This window comes from Eupeodes corollae, chromosome 3 (genome assembly GCF_945859685.1).
Source record: "Eupeodes corollae chromosome 3, idEupCoro1.1, whole genome shotgun sequence".
NCBI lineage: Eukaryota > Metazoa > Arthropoda > Insecta > Diptera > Syrphidae > Eupeodes > Eupeodes corollae.
Window position 1 is genome coordinate 7,242,038 of NC_079149.1, and position 17,831 is coordinate 7,259,868.

General features: G+C 37.5%; 1 protein-coding gene and 1 non-coding gene across 2 annotated transcripts in view; one reads left to right on the forward strand and one right to left on the reverse strand.

Moving 5' to 3' along the window:
• LOC129952958 (protein N-terminal glutamine amidohydrolase) overlaps positions 1 to 17,831 on the forward strand; it is a 265,831-nt gene that overhangs the window by 121,822 nt on the left and 126,178 nt on the right. The gene's annotated exons all lie outside the window — the stretch shown is intronic.
• On the reverse strand, positions 11,393 to 11,465 carry Trnak-cuu (transfer RNA lysine (anticodon CUU)). Its single transcript has one exon. It is a non-coding gene; the product is annotated as a tRNA-Lys (tRNA).

Consider the following 17,831-nt stretch of genomic DNA (forward strand, 5'->3'; position numbering starts at 1 on the left):
GTACATTTCGTGTGCTATAAGCGTGTGTGACGTGAGCTGTCAATTTCCGTAGAAGACCGAGTTCGAAACAAATTTTACCCAAGAAGTTTACTTTTTCTACGAATTTACTTGACATTAAAATAGGTATTCTGCAATTCAGGCAGGCTAAAAAGCCATAGAAATAATTATTGGAGCCAAACTTTAAGCAACTTATTCTCTCAAGAGCTTTGTATTTTACTAGTAAGCAGTTTTCTAAAAATTTTGAAATTCACAATCTATTCTAAAATCAAAATCTTCTCTAACTACTTACTTAATTACATTCTTAAGGTGGGGCTACAGTGCGGTGCGGACCTGGGCCTCAACCAACATGCGTCTCCAGCCAGCTCGGTTCCTAGCTAGCTGTCGCCAGTTTCGCACTCCAAGTTGGTTGAGGTCTTCTCCCATCTGCATGCTCCACCCGAGTAGCGGCCTTTCTCTACTACGTCCCTCGGGATTTGATTCGAAGACCTTCCGTACTGAAGCGTTGATGTCCATTCACTCTTCTCTACCCAGCTAATTAATTCTGTTAACTAGGTCAGTGCCGCTGTACAGTCCTTACAGTTAGCCGTAATATCTTTTTAGACGTTATATCTATATGCCGAGGGAACCAAAAATCACCTGAAGAATTTTTCTCTCGAAGCCTCCTAAGACTCTCTCATCTTTCTTTGACAGGGTTCAGGCTACAGCTCTTCTTCGCTTTCGTCGCAATGCTCAAAGACGCTTCAATGACATCACGCTTTGATCTTCCTATTATGTCAATATCATGTGCGTATCCGAGGAATTGGATGAACCTTTGGAAGATTGTACCTCGAGTGTTGACGGTTGAGTTTTGCACAATTCTTTCCAGAACGATTTTGAAGAAGTCCCGTGACAGTGCATCGCCTTGTCTAAAACCTTTTGGGACATCAGCGTGCATTCTCCATTGTCATTCTGCAAAAACGGATAAGTTTGACAAGGATGCCAAAGCTATAAAAATACTTCTTCTCTTAAAATAAAAATTCTTTATCTGCAAAAATCAATTCCGTCATGGTTGATAAAGATTTTGAAAATGAACCAATTGATTAAAATGTTAAAAACTCAGAATTGATATAAATTTTTTAAAACTAACAAAAAATTAAGTGTCCGTTTTGTGAATAATCTTTAAAAAAATATTTAAATCTTTTTTAAGTACCAGACTTAACGGTTCTTAAATTGTGTGTCATCATTTTTATATTAAAAAATAGAAAAAAAATCAAAGTTGTTATACACAAAAAAAAAATTTAAAACACTAAAACCGTTAGTTAGCTTCTTAAATTGAAGAAACGGTTCTATAACAGTGATCGTTATAAAAAAGTAATAACATTTCTTCTCCAAACCCTTAAGAAATCCAAAGTTAAACAAAGCTTAAAAACTGTTATCGCAGTGTAAGAACTCAAATTTTCCATTTTTCCGGTATCAAAAAAAATTAGCATTGTGAATTTGACAGTAATAGTTGGTGGATTTTTTTAAAGATCACCAATTAAATGACCATATTGACTACCAAATTTTCGAAAAAAAATCCAGAAACAGTTTTCAGAAATTTGGGCTTTACTTCGCTTCCGAAGTCGTTTTTGAATACAAAATTTGAATCGTTTCTTTATTACAATAATCAATTTTAATTAGTTATAAAAACCCATTAAAATACTTTGTACCAAATTTAAGAAGGTGGCTTTAAAAAAAAAATTGCAGTTTTTTTGTTAAAATGAGAAGGGAAGGTTGTAGTGGCTCTAAAGATATCATTGACTCACCTAGACCTCAAGGGTCTAGGGAGAGTAATGAACTTAAACCAACTATTTTGTACTTTTAATGAAGTTCGAGAAACATTTTGTGTCAATCGTTGCCAGTTTACTGGCATTATCGAAGAAGGGATTACCGAGAAAGTTATTCCTTCTAATAAAGACTGCTGAACATGTACATAAAAGGTGTTGGACTGTTTCCTCTTCCTCTTCGTCTATGCAGCTTCTACAGAAGTCATTTGTGTAGACCCCTAGCCTTAGAGCATGTCTTCCTATGAGGTAGTGTCCTGTTATTACACCAATTGTAGAGCTTATTCTTTGTCTGCTCAGGGATATCAAGCCTTTTGACCGTTTTAAGTCTATGCTTGGCCATATTTGCTTTGTTGCTAGGCAGGTGTTACTTTGTGACCATCTGGCATTTGTTGATTCTAGAAGATAATGTTTGAGAAGATATTTGCATGTAGCAAGTGGTGTTTCTATGTGTTCCGTTATTGCCGAGCTCATCGGCTTTGCAATTTCCCGGAATGTCACTGTGGCCCGGCACCCAAATGAGGTGAATGTTAAACTGTTCCGTCATCTCATTCAGAGATGATCGGCAATCGTTGACTATTTGAGAGTTTGTGCAGACAGACGCGAGAGATTTAAGAGCGGCTTGGCTGTCCGAGAAGATTCGTATATCTTTGCAAGATATAACGTTTTCCTTGAGCCAGGATAGTGCTACTTTAATCGCCATTACTTCTGCCTGGAATACACTACATTGATTGGGAAGATAGACTGAGATTCAGTTGTTCCGAAAAGATACCACTTCCAACTCCGTGATCGGTCTTTGAACCGTCTGTATAGAAGTGTACCGCATCGTCTTCCAGGGGTATCTCTTCTTCCCAAGAGGATCTTGAAGCTTTTACCGAATACCATTTTTGGGGTGGTATAGTCTAAGCGATCTGGGATAGATCTGAAACTGTCTAGAATAGTAGTATGTCCAGTATTGTTACTGGTCCATTGAGAGGTGGCTCTAAGCCTTACACATGAGTTGGCTGCCACCATTTTGGAGAAGATGTCAAGAGGTGTTAGGTTTAAAAGCACTTCCAGTGCTGCGGTTGGTATTGAGCGAAGTGCTCCTGTGATGCACATACCTTCTGACCGCTGGACTTTGATGAGCTTATTTAGATTTACCATCTTGTCCAGTGCGGTCCATCATACGACAGCTCCATAAATGAGTATCGGTCTGGTTACCGAAGTGTGTAGCCAGTGGGTTATTTTTGGGGAGAAGCCCGATTTTAATCCTATGGCATTTTTACAAGTAAAAAGCGCTGCAGTAGCCTTTTTTACTTTTTCATCAATATTTGCCTTCCAATTTAGTTTTTTGTCTAAAATGAGGCCTAAATATTTATCTTGGTCGGAAAAGCTTAATGGTATTCCTTTAATCTTGGGTGGGCTAATCTGAGGAATTGTATACTTTCTCGAAAAAATGAGAAAATTTTAAGGGATTGAAGAGTCAAAAGCCTTTAAATAGCACTGAGAAGATCAATCTAAATTTTGTATCAATTTTTGAAATGACAGCCTGGCATTCGACCAGCACTGTTAACTTGCCATCCGTACCCGTCTATCGATTTTTCTAAAACGTTAACAAAATATTAATTTCCTACAATATTTTGCGGAATTTTAAGAACAACATTTTTTGTTCTTATAATACTTGAGTCCAGAACCATTTGTTATCAGTTTTTTCGTGTTCGTGTCTTGTAAAAAAGTTGTCGGTTAAATAAAAAAAATACCAGAAAGTTAGTACAAATATTTTGCATATGATAAAATAAGTTTGATTTCAAAATCTATTTTTGTTCTCGACATTTTTAGTCGAAAACCAATCTATACCAAGTTTAGCATCATTTTACTTTTATAACACAATTTTGCATAGAAAAATTTTGAAGTCAATACCTTCATCTATTCTCGAAATATTGGAACCGAACATCAGTTTTTACCAATTCGGCGTAGTAATTTTTGTAGATTCTTATTTTTCTAAAAATGTTAATGAAGGTTAAGTAAGGTCTTATAAGATTAGGTAAATTTGATGGCAATGTCTTTTATTTTTATTTTTATGAACTTTTAGTAGTTATTTCTTTAAGTTTTCATTTTTTCTAAAAAAATCATTTATTCGTTTTTTCCCAAAATTAAACCAGATGTCAAAAACGTTATTCTTCGTCGTATTTGTTCATAAAAAGTTCGAGGTGACAAATGTACGACCATATAAATGTACAAACGAACTTACACACTATCACACAGACATACATATCTCTAAAAATACTTGATTCAGAGTCTAGGGACCTTGAAAGTCAGGAAATATCAAAATTTTCAAATCGACAAATTAGAACAATAACATTCACTTCTTTTGGACTCAAGTTTTCTTTTTTTCTAGAAGTACAGGACCTTCCGTCAATAATTATTGATGTTCTCTACAGTCGTTATTTGACTTCCAACCAGTGAAGAAGTGATTAATTTTATTTTATTTTCAAGTAAAACAAGTTCAAAAAGTGTGTTAGTCAATCTAAAGTTGGCAAATTGCCACAACTTTGTTAAACACATCGGTAGCTCAGTGGAGGTGGCGTTCCAACGAGGTCCTGTACAACGGGGCTCGAATCAACAGAATTGACAATTTCGTGATAAAACTCGTTCGAGGTCACATTGCAAGAGCTATGTCTTCGACCAACAATTTAATTTTCGGGGCGTTCTATCCGAACGACGAGTATTTTGAGAGTGCACGCTTGAGCGGCTTCATTCCCCCAGAGGCATTCCTCTTTTTAGATAGATGCGGTCTGATACAGGATAGATTGGCAGTTCCGTTAATCTACCACGTCAGACGAAGAACCGTGGATAGGCGACTCCTGTACAATCGGGACGTCATGGTACAAGGCGGAGCAGAGCTCCTTCGGTTCAGTAGGGCTGTGTCCGAACGGGACCGAACTGATAGGGTGAAGCAGGAGAACCAGTTTTGGTGGCTTCAATCGGCACTTGATATTGGGTAGTCGGGATGGGGTTTTAAGCCTTGGCCGGCTTACATACTTGTTTTATAGTTTTAGGGTTTAGTTTTAAGTAGAATAGGCATGGTGGCACGAAAAAAAAAAAATTAAAAAAAAAAAAAAAAAACAAAAAAATAAAAAAAAAAAAAAAAAAAACATTACAAAACATTAAAAAAAAAAAATAAATAAAAATAAAAAAAAAAAAAAAAGACAACGAAATATGAAAAACAAAAATGTTAGATAGTTAGATTTGCTGCTGTGGTTGTTCTAGTTTTAAGTAGTTTATAGGTAGAATAGGTAGTTTAAGTTAGTTTTTAAGTTTTATTTAAGGACTTTATTTTAAGTAGTTTGTAAGTAAAAATAAACAAGAAAGGTTATTGATATTAGTTTTTTCAAAATTTTCTAATAAAAACAAAACAAATAAAATTTAAATTGAAGTAAAATAGATCTTAAGGCCGAAAGGCATTAGTAATTAGTGTTATAGTTTAGCTTAGAGTGTCCGTATGGGACCATTAAGTTAGTTGTAAGTTATGGATAATTAGGCTAGTTTTATGAATTTTTGTCTAGCTTTAAGATAGGTTAAGGATTGAATAAATAAAAATGAATTTAAAAAAAAAAAAAAAAAAAAAAAAAAAAAAAGTGGCGTCTGCAGACGAATCCAGAGGTCGTGGGTTCGAATCCCGTGCGGAGTCGACGAAAAATATTATAGCTTTTTTTCATAATCGAGAAATTGTTGATTTCATCGATTGGGAAGAGAAGCAAATGGTTAAGGAGAAGAAAGCGGGGGTATCGAAAGATACCTCTGCCAACACGTCAGGCGATGTTACGGTGGTGCCAGTAACAGTACCACAAACAACAGCAACAACATCTGGTCAAACATCAGACCACTGGATAGAAGCAGCAGCAACTATCAAAAAAAGAAAAATGAAGAAGCATAGCCCAAACAAAGTGGAGAGGGCCAACTCTGCTAAGCGGCGGGACATGCGGAAACAAATGGAGGGTGGTAAAGGAGGAGTTACCACCGAGAGCGAGTTTTCAGACTACGCAGAGTCTGAAAAAACTGAATACGTGTCCGAAGGTGGAGAGGGGCTCTTCAGGCCTCCGAATATGGATTTAATCCTATCGGAGCCAGAGCCAGTCCCGCCGACAACGAAGGCTTTGGAGGTAGTGGCGGACCTCCAAGATGAAACCGAACTGGTGCAGGCCCTGCAAACCAAACAGGCAGCCATCAGCCAGTTCGAGGAAAGTCTCAACAAGCTCAAGGAGGAAATAGAGCCCCTCCTCACTGCACTTAAAAACAAACAAGAGGCGCGCCGAAAGCAAGAGGCAGCCCAAAAAGAACAGCAGCAAAAACAACAGCAACATCAACCACAGCAGCAAAAACAACCACAACCCAAGCCCGCTCCCAAAATCACAGGAGCGGAGCAAAATAAAAAGAAACCAGCTGCAGTGACAGGCCCAATTGCTGATGGCCCATCGACCTCGGCCAAGGCCAAACAGCAGCAACAACAACAGCTACAATCAAGGCAGCAGGAGCAGCAGAAACAGCAGCAGCAGCAGCAGAAGCAGAAGCAGAAGCAGCAACAACAACAGCAACAACCACAGCCCAAAAAAGAGAAGGTGCCACCAATCAGGACCTACCGGGTTGACCTGCAGGACCTAAAACAGGTATGTAAGTCGGCCACTAAGGGCAAATTTGTAATAAAGATTTTAAATGACAACGAAAAGCGTTATTCGGTACAGTGCTTCTCACTGGCCGAATACAATTTACTTAAAGGCGTGCTCAAACAGGCCACCGCTGAGTTCTTCAGCTATACGCCTAAGAGCGAAAAATTCCAGACGGTCCTTCTGAAGGGCATAAGTTCCTGCACGGAACCAGAGGAGCTCTTAGCTGAGCTCCGTCAAAAAGCCACGGACGATCTCGATTTTATCGGGGTCAAGCCGTTCACTACGGTGAAGTCCAGGCGGGAGGGTTATAGGCTGCCAATGTTCTTGGTAACATTATCGCCCCAAAGCAGTTTTGATAGTGTGAAGAAAATCACATCTCTCGACTATCAAACTGCACGATGGGATACATTAAAAAGGCACGACGGCATTTTACAATGTACTAACTGCCAGAGGTTTGGCCATGCCAATGCCAACTGCAATATGCAGTTGCGTTGTGTGAGGTGCGGAGAAACCCACAAAGAAGGAGAGTGCAAGCTGGGGAATGAGCGGGTTGAGGATTTGACCCTGCTCAAGTGTGTCCTTTGTGGAAACCAAGGGCACCCGGCTAACTATAGGGGTTGCCCTAAGGTCCAACAAATGAAGCAAAAACAGGCCAGTCAAAAAGCCGAAAAAAGTCGAACAGTTCGACAGGCTCCAACACAAAAATTCGTGGATCCCAAATTCTCTTACGCCCAAATGGTGTCAGGGAGTGGAAACACGAGACAGGCTCCACCAACGGTTGCCCCAAAGGCCCCTATGCCTAAGGCACCAGAGGTGCAGCCTGACATTGTAGCCTTGTTGTTGAGCATTCAAGGTCAACTAACAGGACTGCAAAGTCAGATAAAGGAGCAAGGCAAAAGGGTAGATCATCTCTACTCTTTGTTGCCTGGCCTGGCGCAACTAAGACCATAATGGGCGCGCTGCCGGAGACGCGCCTAAAAGTACTAGCTGTGAATGTAAATTCACTGATTAGGATTGAACGAAGAGCCAATATGTTCCAATTGTTGAAAGACTACAGTCCCGATGTGTTTATGGCTAGCGAAACTAAGCTAAACCACAACCACAAATTGACTCATAAAAATTACAATATCGTAAGAAGGGACCGGCCCGACTCCACTCAAGGGGGCGGTGTCGCTCTCTTTATACGAAAAGGCATTAATTATAAAGTCATATACAACAATGAATTGCGAAAGCTCAAGACGCTAGAAGTTTGCGTCGTATGCATCTCTCTCTCTCAAGGGAAGCGGATGTATATGATTGCGGCTTATGCGGCTGGAGCTCCGCAGGTTACTTACTTTGCTTCAGAACTCGAGATTCTTTTTAGGGAACTTAAACTGAGCTTGGAAGAAAACTATTTTATCTTGGCCGGTGATTTGAACGCAAAACATGAAGATTGGGGAAATCAACATAGTAATCCCAGAGGTAATCATCTTTTTAATTTGATGAATCTTTACAGCGTTGAATATGGCGTCGACCTGCTGGCTACTGAAAGGCCATCGTATCCAAGAAGCGGCTCCTTTCTGGACCTTTTGCTGTACGACACCAGACTGACAGTTACAGACAAAGTGGGTAATCACCCGCGAAACTGCTTACAGACAGTCGAGTACGACAGTGATCACTGCGGACTGGCTGCTGTAATGCAGATTCCGAACGAACGCGTGGAGTTGGAGGAATACGTTCCAACGCATTCTTACAATTACAGTAAGTTGCGGTGGCCTCGTTTCACCAATGCCCTAGCGAGAGAACTTCGTTCGAGTGACATAGCCCCACCAAACAACAGAAACCTGACAAATACAGAAATCGACCAACACTTACAACAGATGGACGAAACAATAAAACGAACGATGGAACGGACAATCCCAAAGTACAAAGAACGGGACCAAATGGACGCTTACAGAAACGCGACAATTGACGCACTACGTAGGCACAAGAGTGGCTTACTGACAAGACTCAAAAACTTGTACAGACGACTTACAGACCCACACGACTTGGAGGTTAGGACACTGAAGTCGTCAATAAAAAATGTCAATCTGTTGATTAAGGAGAACTACAGGCTATCAATTAACAAGTACTGGGACCGCAAGATCCGGTCAGTTAATTCGAGTGACCCTAGTATGTTCCCCAAAATCAACAAGATATTCAGGAAAAAGAACGACAATGAACTTCCGAGTCTGAAACTCCAAAGAACCGAAGAAAACAGAGACGTACTCATGACAGCGCAAAAAGATCCAGAGGAAGCCATCCTTGACGATGACTTTTATATAATTGAAGATCCGAAGGAAAAAGTGGAGGCGGTGGGAGCTGCTTTTCAGCAAGTGTACAAGGTGAATGTTAGCATTCGCCCCAACCACGACCTGGAAAACAGAGCCCTACTTAATCACTTTTACCTCCGTAATGATATCACACATTGGCGATCTGAGAACCGCGGTTTCATGCGGTTCAATGACGATTCCTTGGCAAATGCCATAATCGCCGACCAAATGGGACCAAGTCCCTTGTTAGTGACGAAGGTTGAGCTTCAACTCATCTTCAATTCAATAAAAAATAAAAAGTCAGGGGGTGTCGATGGTATATCCAACGTTGTACTAAGACATTTACCGATGGAAGCAATTGACATATACACCACGCTCTTTAATAATGCACTGAATAATGCATATTATCCAGTGCATTGGAAGACCGCTGTGGTTCATCCTCTCCCGAAAAAGGGAAAGGACAACTCCAACCCGTCAAATCTTCGGTCGATAAGTCTTCTTCCGAGCATCAGCAAAGTTTTCGAAAAGATCATTAATAGGGCTCTGACTAAGTGGGCTGCGGACAACAAAATAATTCCGGATAAACAGTTCGGGTTCAAGGCGGGTCATGACACAATTCATGCTGCGTCTAAACTCGTTTCTGATATCCAATGGAATAAATCAAAACAACAATGCACAGGTGCTGTTCTGGTTGATTTGGAAAAGGCCTTTGACACCGTATGGTTAGAGGGTCTTTACCTAAAACTGAGCAGGCTTGGCATAAGCAAGCCATTGTTGTACATACTTTATGATATGCTTAACGGTAGAAAGTTTGTTGTCAAAAGTGGCAATGTAACTTCTACCACAACATTCTCAATTAAAAATGGTCTTCAACAGGGAGCGGTGAATTCGCCGATTCTCTTCAGCATTTACACCAGCGATCTGATAGGTAGTCTTACAAAGGCAATTGCGTACGCCGACGATCTAATTGCGTACAGAACGGCCCGAAAGGTTGAGGTTATTAGAATTCTCTTGCAGCGTGATTTCGACAAGATTCAGCGATATTGCGACGACTGGAAACTGAAAATAAATGTCCAGAAGTCAGAGACAATTCTGTTCCGGACTCCGTTGGCTGGGGCCACGAGGGATACGTGTAAGAATTGGCGCAAGATGGTCATCGTTGATCTTCACGGGCAGCCATTGGCGAGCAAAAGTGTAGTGAAGTACCTCGGTATCTGGTTAGATCAGTATTTATATTTCGACAGACATATAAATGCTGCTCTGACCAGGGCCAGAGGAGCCTTCGCTCTGACGAAACGACTGTTTTTTAGCAGTCGGCTTGACCCCAGAGTGAAGGTAATTTGCTACATGGCCCTCATACGGCCAATGATCGTTTGTGGTTGTCCTGTGTGGTTCAACGTTGCCCCTTCTCAGATGGAGAAGTTTCGGGTGTTCGAGCGGCAGTGTTTACGACGCTGTACCGGCTTATATCGAACAGCCGAATCTTCTTATGTGCATTATTATTCCAACGAGGTCCTGTACAACGGGGCTCGAATCAACAGAATTGACAATTTCGTGATAAAACTCGTTCGAGGTCACATTGCAAGAGCTATGTCTTCGACCAACAATTTAATTTTCGGGGCGTTCTATCCGAACGACGAGTATTTTGAGAGTGCACGCTTGAGCGGCTTCATTCCCCCAGAGGCATTCCTCTTTTTAGATAGATGCGGTCTGATACAGGATAGATTGGCAGTTCCGTTAATCTACCACGTCAGACGAAGAACCGTGGATAGGCGACTCCTGTACAATCGGGACGTCATGGCACAAGGCGGAGCAGAGCTCCTTCGGTTCAGTAGGGCTGTGTCCGAACGGGACCGAACTGATAGGGTGAAGCAGGAGAACCAGTTTTGGTGGCTTCAATCGGCACTTGATATTGGGTAGTCGGGATGGGGTTTTAAGCCTTGGCCGGCTTACATACTTGTTTTATAGTTTTAGGGTTTAGTTTTAAGTAGAATAGGCATGGTGGCACGAAAAAAAAAAATTTAAAAAAAAAAAAAACAAAAAAACAAAAAAAATAAAAAAAAAAAAAAAAAAAAAAAACATTACAAAACATTAAAAAAAAAAAAGAAATAAAAATAAAAAAAAAAAAAAAAAAAGACAACGAAATATGAAAAACAAAAATGTTAGATAGTTAGATTTGCTGCTGTGGTTGTTCTAGTTTTAAGTAGTTTATAGGTAGAATAGGTAGTTTTAGTTAGTTTTAAGTTTTATTTAAGGACCTTATTTTAAGTAGTTTGTAAGTAAAAATAAATAAAAAAGGTTATTGATATTAGTTTTTTCAAAATTTTCTAATAAAAACAAAACAAATAAAATTTAAATTGAAGTAAAATAGATCTTAAGGCCGAAAGGCATTAGTAATTAGTGTTTAGCTTAGAGTGTCCGTATGGGACCATTAAGTTAGTTGTAAGTTATGGATAATTAGGCTAGTTTTATGAATTTTTGTCTAGCTTTAAGATAGGTTAAGGATTGAATAAATAAAAATGAATTTGGAAAAAAATTGATGTTCTTCATTTTACCTAATGATAAAGAGAGACGAAAAGCTCCCTCCCATACAATGCCCCAAAAGTGTTATTTTACATTATTTGAACAATCTTAAATCAAAAAGTTCATTCGCCCAACGTGGGGCTCGAACCCACGACCCTGAGATTAAGAGTCTCATGCTCTACCGACTGAGCTAGCCGGGCACTTATTTTTTCCCTGTTTGGATTCCACACTGGAGATAAAAAAACAACCGACAGTCATTTGTTCTATTTTTATTTACATGACAAATTATATTATATACTTTCCACTCCACCTTCAGATTTCTATTTATAACTTGATTAAAGTGTTTCTCTCAGACCTACCTACAGCTATGATGTTAACGTTTCTATGGGCACTTTTAAAAGTTATGAATCACTTGCCATAGAAAATGTGTGTTGTTTTGATTTCAAATATATCTTTTTACCTGTGAGAAGGTGTAGTTTATTTAAACTTGTGTAATTTTCTTTAAAAAAAATAAAATATTGTGTCTAATCAATCGATAAATATAATAATAGTTTAAATATTTTGAAAATACTTTTATCTGTTCTATTGACTTTTTTTTGTTTTAAAAATTCATCACTTTAACAATTTAAAATTCTATCTCTGCGTATCTAACCTAGGATATAAATGTACATAGGTACATAGATAAATTTTAGAGGTTAAAAAAAGTCTATGAATTATTAAACGTGTTTTGTAAATTAATTAGCTATGCTCAATCCCTCTCTCACAAAGGGAATTTAATATTTTTTGAAGAATTTTAAATAGATGTGCATATATGCGAAACCTTTTAATCCCCTTTATGCTATGGAATTTATGGAACTCCATTTACTCTGTCCTCTCTCTATGCAGATATTTCTACTCTATGTGCCTTTATTATATAACTAATGTATACAGATTCAGAGGTAGGAAGAAGAAGAAATTAATTAGGTACAGCACACTTTTAATTCCCACGCATAAAAGTCAAATAGTCTGGGAGGTAACATTTTTAATTTGAACAACTTTTTTTTAATATTTCAAAAACTGAAAACGGACTTAATTCTAACGTCTAAAGAGCCATGGTTATTTTAAGTTAAGTTATAGTGGCTGTCCAAGATGGAAACGGACATACTTAGGCCAGTTTAATGGCACATTGTGATACCACATGAATCTTGAGGATTCCTTCTTAGCTCAATGGAACCAGTTTGAGTCCCTTAAGAAACGTGAGAGGCTGATTAAGCTGATATGATTTAGACGTTGAAGAAGAATTCTCCTAGATAATTCTTGCGTTTTCAAGCCAGAGCAGGGCATGTTCAGAAAATATGAAAAACTGTTTCCTCCTCTTCCTCGTCCATACAGCTTCTACAAAAGTCATTTGAGAATATGCCTAGTCTCGTGGCGTGCTTTCCTATTAGACTGTGTCCGGTTATGACACCTATTATCGACCTTATATGCGATCTGCTTGGAGAGAGCAAGCACCTTGAACGTTTTAAATCCAGTGTTGGCCAGATGTTTTTTGTGACTTGACACGTGGTGATGTTGTTCCACCTGGTTCCTGCCCTCCTCACAGCGTCTTGCATTAGCAACAGTTTACAAGTAGCTATTGGAATGCCAGTACGTGCCAAACGTTCCTGGCAAGTTCGTCTGCCTTACAGTTACCTGGAATGTCTCTATGGCCCGGCGCCCAGCATAGGTGAATATTAAACTGTATTGCCATCTCCATTAGAGATGATCGACAGTTATGGACTGTTATTGAGTTTGTAGAGACAGAGTCCAGAGATTTGATAGCGGCCTGGCTATCTGAGAAAATGCAGATATCAGATGTTGATATCACGTTTTATTTAAGCCAGGACAAGACTTCCTTTATCGATAAAAGTTCCGCCTGGAACACGCTACAATGATTGGGAAGGCGGAATGAGATACTTAATTTCAGTCGTTCCGAATACACACCTCCACCCTTTCTTTTGTTTTTGAACCATCTGTGTAAAAATGGATTGACCCATCTTCCAGATATGTTCCATCCTACCAAAAAGATCTGGGAGGTATAGAAATCTGGACATTTCTATCCAATTGCAGTTGGGAGATGATGTAGTCTGTGTGCTTTGGAATTGATTCAAAATACCTAAGTATTATTTTGTTAGCTCACAACGAAGTTCTAAAATTCAACATTACGTCCCAGACTTTCAGGAACGTTCATCCCCATTGAATAATTTTTATTTTTTACAATAATGAAAAACCAAAAGAAAAAATGACAATTCCATAGATTGAGGACAACCCAATCCCACACTGTCTACAATAAAACTCATCAAGTTCCAAGCGCAGCGGTAACGGCAGCACTCAGCACTCCCATTGTAGAATATAAAGGGTGTTTTTTATTTAAGGGTATATAAACTTCAAAATCTGAAAAAACAAAGATGATGTTTTGAAATTGACATAAAGTTTACTCTATTCTTGAAATAAATTTCTGACAGTAGAATTTAAATATGACTTCTGGCATATGAAAACCGCGACTGGCTTAAACGTAGTCTAATAAAGGTCCAATTTTAAATCACTTTTTGCAAGATTTGTGGTCGTATATTTTCAATAGCACGAAAAGTGTTGTCTTTCGAGTGATTAAAATCTTCGAACTTAGTAGCATAGACTAGCCACTTGACATATCTTAGTTAAAAAGAGTGAAGCAGCGTTAAATCACACGATCTTAGAGCCCAATTCACGGGTCCCTTCCGTAAAAACATGTGTTGGCCAAACAATGTTTCTTTGAATACATCAATTTTGGCACTACCTGTTTATTATGTTGTTTCATCTTCGTCGTGTTTAAACAACAGACTTTATACATCATAGTTGTTCAATTGATGGACGAAAAAGTCAGTAATCATGGGTCTACATCGGTCACCATTGACTTTAACGTTCGTGCTAGTACCGTTTTTAAAAAAGAATATGCACTAACTATTCTACATTCCCATAAATCTCATTAAAAAGTCAGTTTCAGGATGGTAGGATTTTTATCACCGCATATTGACGTTTCCATTCTACTAGAAGTGATCGTCATCGCTAAACAAAATTCGATAACGAAAATTTGGAAAACCAGCAATCTTGTTTTCACCGAATCTACGCCTTGATACTTGATCCTCTGGCTTCAATTCTTAAAATGCCACACCAAGCTTTAAAAAAAAAAATCATTTGGCAGCTGAAAAATTTGTCGAAATTTAAAACAGTCTTACCAACTTAAAGTTCTTCATCTTTTAGAAAAAATGAACACCCTTTGAAAGCCAATTCTTTTTCTTTCTGGAATCATTTATCTCCCTAAGGCTAATGATAGCGTTTAAACATACCTCTATAGCCACTATTTATATTTCATCATCATTGCATCATCATCTCATCATGCCAATCCTTGACATAGATATTCTCATTAAACCTGGTTTCATTTTGGTTTTAGTCTCCGTCTACAGAGCTCCATGTCCATATTTGAAATACGTTTAAATTTGTATGCACTGGCGCGCTTTTCTTTTCAAACAACTTGGCTTGGCTAACAAATAATTTTCAAAATACATACCAAAAAAAGAATAAAGTCGTATTTTTGTTTGTGTTTGTTTTCTAGTTTTCCATTTTTATTTTCCTCTGTTTGAAAAAAAAAACAAAATAAATGCAAAAATCCTAAAATTGCACTAAAAATGAAAACTTTTGAAAGAATTATATAAACGAGGAAGTAGCAGCGAGTCGGCCCATTTGGTTTCTTTTCTTTTCTTCCTCGGGCTTAAGCTCTCGTGAGAGTTGGGCTAGTTGTTAGCTGAGCACTCGTAAGCCAGGAGCAAAAAATAAAAGTGCACAGCCTTTGCATTTTACTACAATGGCAAAGGAGTGGAATCCGCTTAAAATCTCTACATCACCATCAGCATCAGAGCTGAGTATAAAGATAAATTTCTTTGGGGTTTGTTGTGCATCAGCGCCTATGGTTTTTAAGTCCAATTGAATGCGGCGATGGGTGGCGGTGACTATACCGACGGCGTCGGGCGTCAGGCGTCCTGGTAAAAGGATCTCTTTTTTTCACTCTTCTTTTTCTCTTTCTTCTTCGGCTCGTTGCTCGAGTTAAGTTCTAGAAGCTTAGGGGCTTCACTAATGAAAGTAAATGCACTCAAAAGTTGAGCGACGACGACGATGACGACTGACGTTGAAATCATATTTTTATTTTCTGGCTATATCAAAGCCTCAGAGCCAAGAAAAATCTGGTGCTGTTAGACATGCATGCTTGCACTTTAAGCGAAACAAAAAATCTTAACCAGGATATCCTGGGATGGTGGCTAGAATTATATATATCCTGAGAGAGTTTTAGGTCTTTTTGATGAAGGTTTTTTTGTTTTTGTAATGTGTGTTTGGGCTATGGATATACCTGAACCTTACCTACACCTAATGTGTTGCAGTGCTAATTAGATACAAGTAAGGGTTTAAAATTAACTTTGTTGTAATGATGATGATGTGGTGTGGTTTTTTTCGAGGGTCAGGGTTAATTCTGCTTTGACGGTTTTTTATTTGTGGTTGTTTCTTTGATTACTAAAAACATATTCTTTTCTGTGGTGATTAGACGAAAAATTACCTTTTTAGTGCAATTTGTAGGTAAGTAATTAATTTAAGCTCAGCTTTAGCAACAACAATAATTTAGGTTCGGCGTCAAAAATCAATCAAAGAAATACAAAATTGTGTAACAACTTCAAATTGTGTTAATGTGATGTGTCATTAATTTTTAGAAATGTAAATATACACAAAAGTTCAAAATTTTATTTAACTTACTTTTAAGATCTTATTTAAAACTTATATTTAAAACTATAATTGTCTTCTATTAAAAATTGTGCTTGTAAAAGAATGCAATCTTTTGGGAATGCATTCATTGATTGAATTCAACTTAAAGAAATCATTCTTTGAATTCAACCAAAAGATTTGGTTCATTAATTTCACCCAACATATTGAGACTTAAAATTTTGCAATCACGAATTTTTTGACCTCATTAAGACTGCAATCATTTGAATTCAATCAATTGATTTCAATCATTGTATTGTTGCATTCACTTAAGATCTTTACATACTTTCGCGTTCACTTTAAGTCTTTGCAATCAAGTAAATGCGAATGAAAAACTTTCTAGTAATTGCAAAGAGTACATGAAGTCTCAAATGAGTGTAATCAATTGATTGCAATCTATTATCAGGTCAAATAATTGGTGATTGTAAAATTTTAAGTCTCGATCTTAAGGTAAATTAAATGAAAATAATTTGTATATGTTGTGATGAAATCAAAGTTAATTTAAGTAATGCACATTTTCTCTTTTAACGAATCTATTCATAATAAGGAATTATTCTTTGAAATAGCGTTTTATACTTATTCGTTAAATGATGTTTAAAAAAAACAGTTAGATCGTATAATTTCTCTAAAACTAATTTTGTTCAATTAAATAATAAATGTTCTGATATTGATTGTTTAAATGTATTTATGTTACTTGATTTGAAAAATATATACAACCGCTTCATTGATTTAAATTTGTTCGTTATTCTTTCAAAAAAAAAATCATCGGATTCACCTTGGATTAATAAACAGCTTCGTGACTTAAAAAGAAAGAAATCAATCGGATTATGATAATTTTAGTAAATCACGTAAAGATTTCGTAGTTCTTAGTAAGTTTCTATATAAAGCTTATATCATGAATATTGAAGAAATATCAAAAACAACAGTAAATCGTTCTGATCATTTGTCAATTCTAAAAGAAAATCGATAGGGATTCAAAATACCATATTTTTCAGAGGTGTTGAATTGTCGGATTTAGACTCAATAGCTGAATTGTTTGCTTATTATTTTAAACCTGTTTATTCTCATTCAGGATTTAATAATAGTTCACTAAACAGCTTAATAAGCCGGTTTGATATTGGCTCGATCCATTACAGTATTGAAGAAGTTTTTTCCGGACTGAAATTACTTCAGTCTAATTATAGTTCTGAAGCAGACTGCATTCCTTCGGCAGTGTTAAAAAATTGTCGTGATTCCATCTATGCTCCTTTACTAAGCATATTCAACAAGTCCCTCCAAAAAGGTATTTTTATTGATGAATAGAAACTTTCTTACTTGGTCCCTATACACAAATCAGGTTCTAAAAATGATGTAGGGGATTAAAGGGGTATCTGTAAACTTTCCGCAATTTCTAAATTGTTTGAAAGCATGGTGAAAATAATGCTTGATTTTCTTTCAAGTGAATATTTATCATCAGAAGTAAAGCATGGTTTTGTATCCGGTCGATCATCTGTTACCAATTTAACTTATTTCACTTCTAATGCTATGGAAAAATAGTGGATGCAGTATACACTGACTTTGGTAAAGCCTTTGATTCTGTGAACCTCCAAAAACTTCTAAAAAAACTTGAGATTTTTGGTTTTCATTCTCACTTTCTTCGTTGGTTATCGTCATATTCATTTTGTAGAACACAACAAGTTAAGATTGGAAATACATACTCAAAAAAAAATTTAGTTTAGATCAGGTGTCCCGCAAGGTAGCCACCTAGGTCCGCTCTTTTTCGT